Source organism: Tamandua tetradactyla, chromosome 12 (assembly GCF_023851605.1).
Source record: "Tamandua tetradactyla isolate mTamTet1 chromosome 12, mTamTet1.pri, whole genome shotgun sequence".
Lineage (NCBI taxonomy): Eukaryota > Metazoa > Chordata > Mammalia > Pilosa > Myrmecophagidae > Tamandua > Tamandua tetradactyla.
The window spans coordinates 64,420,064-64,425,406 of record NC_135338.1 but is presented as its reverse complement, the minus strand read 5'-3'; the positions used below and the strand labels follow the sequence as shown (position 1 = coordinate 64,425,406).

Below are 5,343 nucleotides of genomic sequence, written 5' to 3'. Positions count from 1 at the left end.
GTTAAAAAACAAAACAAAACATCACAATGATGGTAGTACGCCATCAGGGCCCAGGGGCCAACTGAAAGAGCTCCCAATGGCCAGAGCCATGACAACTGGTGCAGCAAAAAAATAAAGCAGGGTTGGATGCTAACCCACATGGCAAGTCCCACATAAAGATGAGTTCAAGTCTTAAGCTGCATTCATGTGGGTGTAAACTCATGTGTAAACAGGACCTCTGAGGAGGCTATTATTCATTAAGGGTATTCTCATAAGATTTCTAAGATCTTCCAGGTCTTAGACTGGATGAGGCCAAATTGAATCAGTGTGGGCCTCAATCTGTATGATTAGAGGCCTTACAAAGAGAGAAATTTGGGCAAGTCAGAGATGTCCACAGGAGGAGAACAAGGAGACAAGAGCACCATGTGACAGAGGCAGAGATGCCAGCCAAGGGTCCCCAAGGATGGTGGCAGGTCAAGAAAGGCTCCAGACTCCAGGAGAGAGCCCAGCCTGTTCAGACCTTGATGCTGGACTTCCAGCCTCCCAAACTGGAAGACAATAAATTCTTGCTGTTTAAGCTACTCACTATTGTCATAGCAGCCGTGGCAGACTAAGACGCCGAAGTAGAAAATAAATATCCATGAGTACGCAGTGCTATAAATAAATGATTAAGTAAATAAGCAAATGGGAAAGAAGGGACTAATCTCCCAGGCATAAGAATTCCAGTGACTTCCTGAAGTTCCTCTGCCCTGGGAGAGGTGGACCATCACCCCAAATCAAGTGTGAGCCGGGCAGGAACAGGAGCAAAGAGGACTTACAGCAGGGAGGATGGACACACACCTTCAGCCAGTGATACAGAACAATGCTGACAATAACTCACCATGGTGGCCAGGACCAGGTGTGATGTGATGAAAATGGCATGTACCTCTGTAGTCTTCCTCTAGAAACACATAGCTCCAGCTTATCCTGAGAAAACCATGGGGCAGACCTCAGTAGAAAGGACACCTGGCCTCTGGGGACTGGTCTCTTTGATCACCTGGACTCTGCAAGTCACCTAGCCTGTATGGGACATCTAGGCTCTACAGGACACCTTGCCTCTGTGGGACATCTGGTCTTTGTGGGACACCTAGTCTCTGTGGGATACCTGGCCTCCGTGGGACACCTGGTCTCCATGGGACCCTTGGCCTCTGTAGGAAACTTGGGTTCAACAGGACACCTGGTCTCTGTGGGACACTGGCCTCAATGGGACACCTGGTTTCCGAGGGCTACCTGGCCTCCATGCGACACCTGGCCTCTGCGGGACACATGATCCTGCTTCCTCTAAACCATCACAGCCAGCACAGCCAAAGGCCTGAGAGCCCACCTTAGCCCAGAGGAGCTCTGAGGCCCTGGGTGGGATCCCAGGACAGTAACAGGACATTTAGGGTGGAAACGAGGCAATATAAGTAAAGGATGGGCTCTGATTAATAATGAAGCAACATTTGTTCATTAATTGTGACAGGTACCACCATGCTATTGCAAGAGTTAATGGGCGACTTGCAGCTCAGCCCAGGTCTTTGGAGATGCAGAAAGAAGTCACCCCGGGGAAAGTTGTTGGAACCCAGGGACCTGGAGAGAAGGCCAGCAGAGACCATCCTGTGCCTTCCATGTAAGAAAGAATCTTGGCTCTGGGTCAAGATGGCAGCTTAACAATGTGTGCATTTTAGTTCGTCCCCCAGAACAACTATTAAATAACCAGAAACAGTACAGAACAGCTCCTGGGGCCACGCCAGTGACTGGACACACAGCGTACCCTAGTCTGGACCAGCTGGACTGGCTGTGAGCACCCCCCAGAACCGTGAGTTCCCAAAGCTGCGGCGGCCAGCACCCCTCCCCCACAGGCCGCTTCCCAGAGGGGAAAGGAAAGGACTTTACCAGCAGCAGGGACTGGGCACAATCAAACGCCAATTGTGGAATTAATTAACACATTCTGACTACTAAAAATAGGCCCCCAGCTTAGGTGAACCTGATCAAAGCGGAGGTTGCTCATTTTTGCCCCGGCACCAAGGGGGCAGGACTGATAGAAAAAGGGGGAAAAAAAGAGAAGGAAACAGAGGTTTTTGTGGCTGTGTATCTACAAAGGTTTGACTGCCTCTGGATACAGCGGCAGGACTTTTCAGACTGCAACTGCCCCAGGTATAGGCAGAAGTGAGCTCTTTTGGGGGCTTATCTGGAGCTTGTGCCTTCCCCAGGGGAGGGGTGAAGCCCCACCCAGGTAGAATCCCTCCATCAAGGAATTCAGACACCAGGGCTTGGTAATTTGAAGCCATTAAAACCAGCCTACAACCTCTCCTCTGTCTCCAACATGCCCCCAGCCAAAGTTAAAGGTACCTCATCATCTTATGCTGGTGGGACCTGCAGTCAGACAAGCACCACATACTGGGCAGGATAAGAAAAACAGAGTCCAGAGACTTCACAGGAAAGTCTTTCAACCTGCTGGGTCTCACGCTCAGGGAAAACCAACGCACGTGACTCTTTCCTCATGATAGGAGGCGAGTTTGGTCTGGGAAAATCTGGCTGGGGTCTATAATATCTAAGTAGACCCTCCTAAGTGTGTGTGGGGGGGAAAAGGCACCATACAAGCAGGGCAAGAAACAAGAAAATAAGAACTGAGAAATTCTCCTCTGTTAAATAAAACTTAAGCTAAAGGTCCAGATAAAGCTGAATGGAATGTCAAAGAACAGATAGACAACAAATTCATCCAGCAAGAAAACCCTAGATAAAAGAAGTGAAAGCAATCTCCAGAATAAACTAATTAAAGTAATTAAATGCCTAGACACCAGCAAAAAATAACAAATCACGCTAAGAAAATTGAAGATATGGCCCAGTCAAAGGAACAAACCAACAATTCAAATGACATACAGGAGCTGAAACAATTAATTCAGAATATACGAACAGACATGGAAAACCTCATCAAAAACTAAATCAATGAATTGAGGGAGGATATAAAGAATGCAAGGAAAGAACAAAAAGAAGAAACTGAAAGTCTGTAAAAACAAATCACAGAACTTATGGGAATGAAAGACACAGTAGAAGAGATGAAAAAAACAATGGAGGGCCGGCGGCGGCGGCGGCGGGGCCGGAGCGAGCAGAGGTTCGGCGGCCTCACCTGTCCCCATTCACCAGCGGCAACCAGCGGCGGCGGGCAGCGCATCCGGCGGGGAGGGCCGCCACCAGGTGTACAACAGAGGAACATGGCTCAAGAAACTAATCACAGCCAAGTGCCTATGCTTTGCTCCACTGGCTGCAGATTTTATGGAAACCCTCGTACAAATGGCATGTGTTCAATGTGCTATAAACAACACCTTCAAAGACAGAATAGTAGTAATGGTAGAGTAAGCCCACCTGCAACTTCTGTCAGTAGTCTGTCTGAGTCTTTACCTGTTCAGTGCACAGATGGCAGTGTCCCAGAAGTTCAGTCAACGTTAGACCCTATGTCTTCACCTATGCAGCCAAGCCCTGTATCAAATCAGTCACTTTTATCAGAATCTGTAGCTTCTTCCCAAGTGGACAGTTCATCTGTGGACAAAGCAGTACCTGAAACAGAAGATCTGCAAGGACCCAGAGCAGAGGGCCTTGTTCCTCTTGAATGTGATCCTCCATCTTCAGTATCAGATACAGCACATCAGCCATCTGAAGAGCAAAGCAAGTCTCTTGAAAAACCAAAACAAAAGAAGAATCGCTGTTTCATGTGTAGGAAGAAAGTGGGACTTACTGGGTTTGAATGCCGGTGTGGAAATGTTTACTGTGGTGTACACCGTTACTCAGATGTACACAATTGCTCTTACAATTACAAAGCCGATGCTGTTGAGAAAATCAGAAAAGAAAATCCAGTAGTTGTTGGTGAAAAGATCCAGAAGATTTGAACTGCTGGAATACAAAATCCTTTGACCATCTGCAAACTAAAAATTGACTTGAGCTTTTTTTTCCTAGTCATTGGGAATGTAGAGCAATGTATCTTGCATAGACCTTTTAATCATGCATGACATCAGAAGAATAGATTTTAGTTTTGGTTTTGAAAATGACTCTGAACATTTATTTCCATTGCAGTTTCTGTGGCTGAAAAGACTTAAACTTTGCAAGTATTATCCTTTTAAGATCATTTTAATTTTAGTTGAGTGCAGAGGGCTTTTTATAACAAACGTGGAGAAATTTTGGAGGGCTGTGATTTTTCCGGTATTAAACATGCATGCGTTAATCTTGCTGTTTATTTTCTCATTGTGTATGTATATATAGCTTTTCTCTGCAGCACGATTTCTCTTTTGATAATGCCCCTTAGGGCATAACTAGTTATCAGTAACTGAATGTATCTTAATCATTATGGCTGCTTCTGTTTTTTTCATTAACAAAGGTTATACATATGTTAGCATATAGTTTCTTTGCACCCACTATTTATGTCTGAATCATTTGTCACAGGAGAGAGTGTGCTGATGAGATTCTAAGTTTGTGTGGTTTAAAATTTTTTTTGAGCAAGGGAAGGAAAAGCTGTACGCATTTCATTGCTGACTGCAGGTTTCTTTCAGATTACATTCACTGGTCTGTGTGTACCCAATATGAAGAATGATCTGAAGTAATTGTGCTGTATTTATGTTTATCCACCAGTCTTTGATTAAATAAAAAGGAAAATAAAAAAAAAAAAACAATGGAAACCTACAATGGTAGATTTTGAGAGACAGAACATAGGATTTCTGAACTGGATTACAGAACATCTGAAATCCGACAAGAAACAGAAACTATAGGGAAAAAAATGGAAAAATATGAGCAGGGACTCAGGGAATTGAAAGACAATATGAAGCGCATGAATATATGTGTTGTGGGTGTCCCAGAAGGAGAACAGAAGGGAAAAGGAGGAGAAAAACTAATGGAGGAAATTATCACTGAAAATTTCCCAACTCTTATGAAAGACTTAAAATAACAGATCCAAGAAGTGCAGCATACCCCAAAAGAATAGATCCAAATAGACATACTCCAAGACATTTAATAATCAGAATGTCAGAGGTCAAAAAGAAAGAGAGGATCTTGAAAGCAGCAAGAGAAAAGCAATCCATCACATACAAGGGAAGCCCAATAAGACTATGTGCAGATCTCTCAGCAGAAACCATGGAGGCGAGAAGACAGTGGGATAATATATTTAAATTATTAAAAGAGAAAAACTGTCAACCAACAGTTCTATATCCAGCAAAATTGTCCTTCAAAAATGAGGGAGAAATTAAAACATTTTCAGACAAAAAATCACTGAGAGAATTTGTGACCAAGAGACCAGCTCTGTAAGAAATACTAAAGGGAACACTAGAGACAGATACGAAGACAGAAGAGAGAGGTGTG

The 5,343-nt window shown here is 44.4% G+C and overlaps 1 pseudogene; it reads left to right on the top strand.

The window, feature by feature from the left end:
* The first annotated feature begins 3,197 nt into the window (after positions 1-3,197).
* LOC143651561 (AN1-type zinc finger protein 6 pseudogene) lies at positions 3,198-4,473 on the top strand (annotated as a pseudogene).
* Positions 4,474-5,343: the final 870 nt, after the last annotated feature.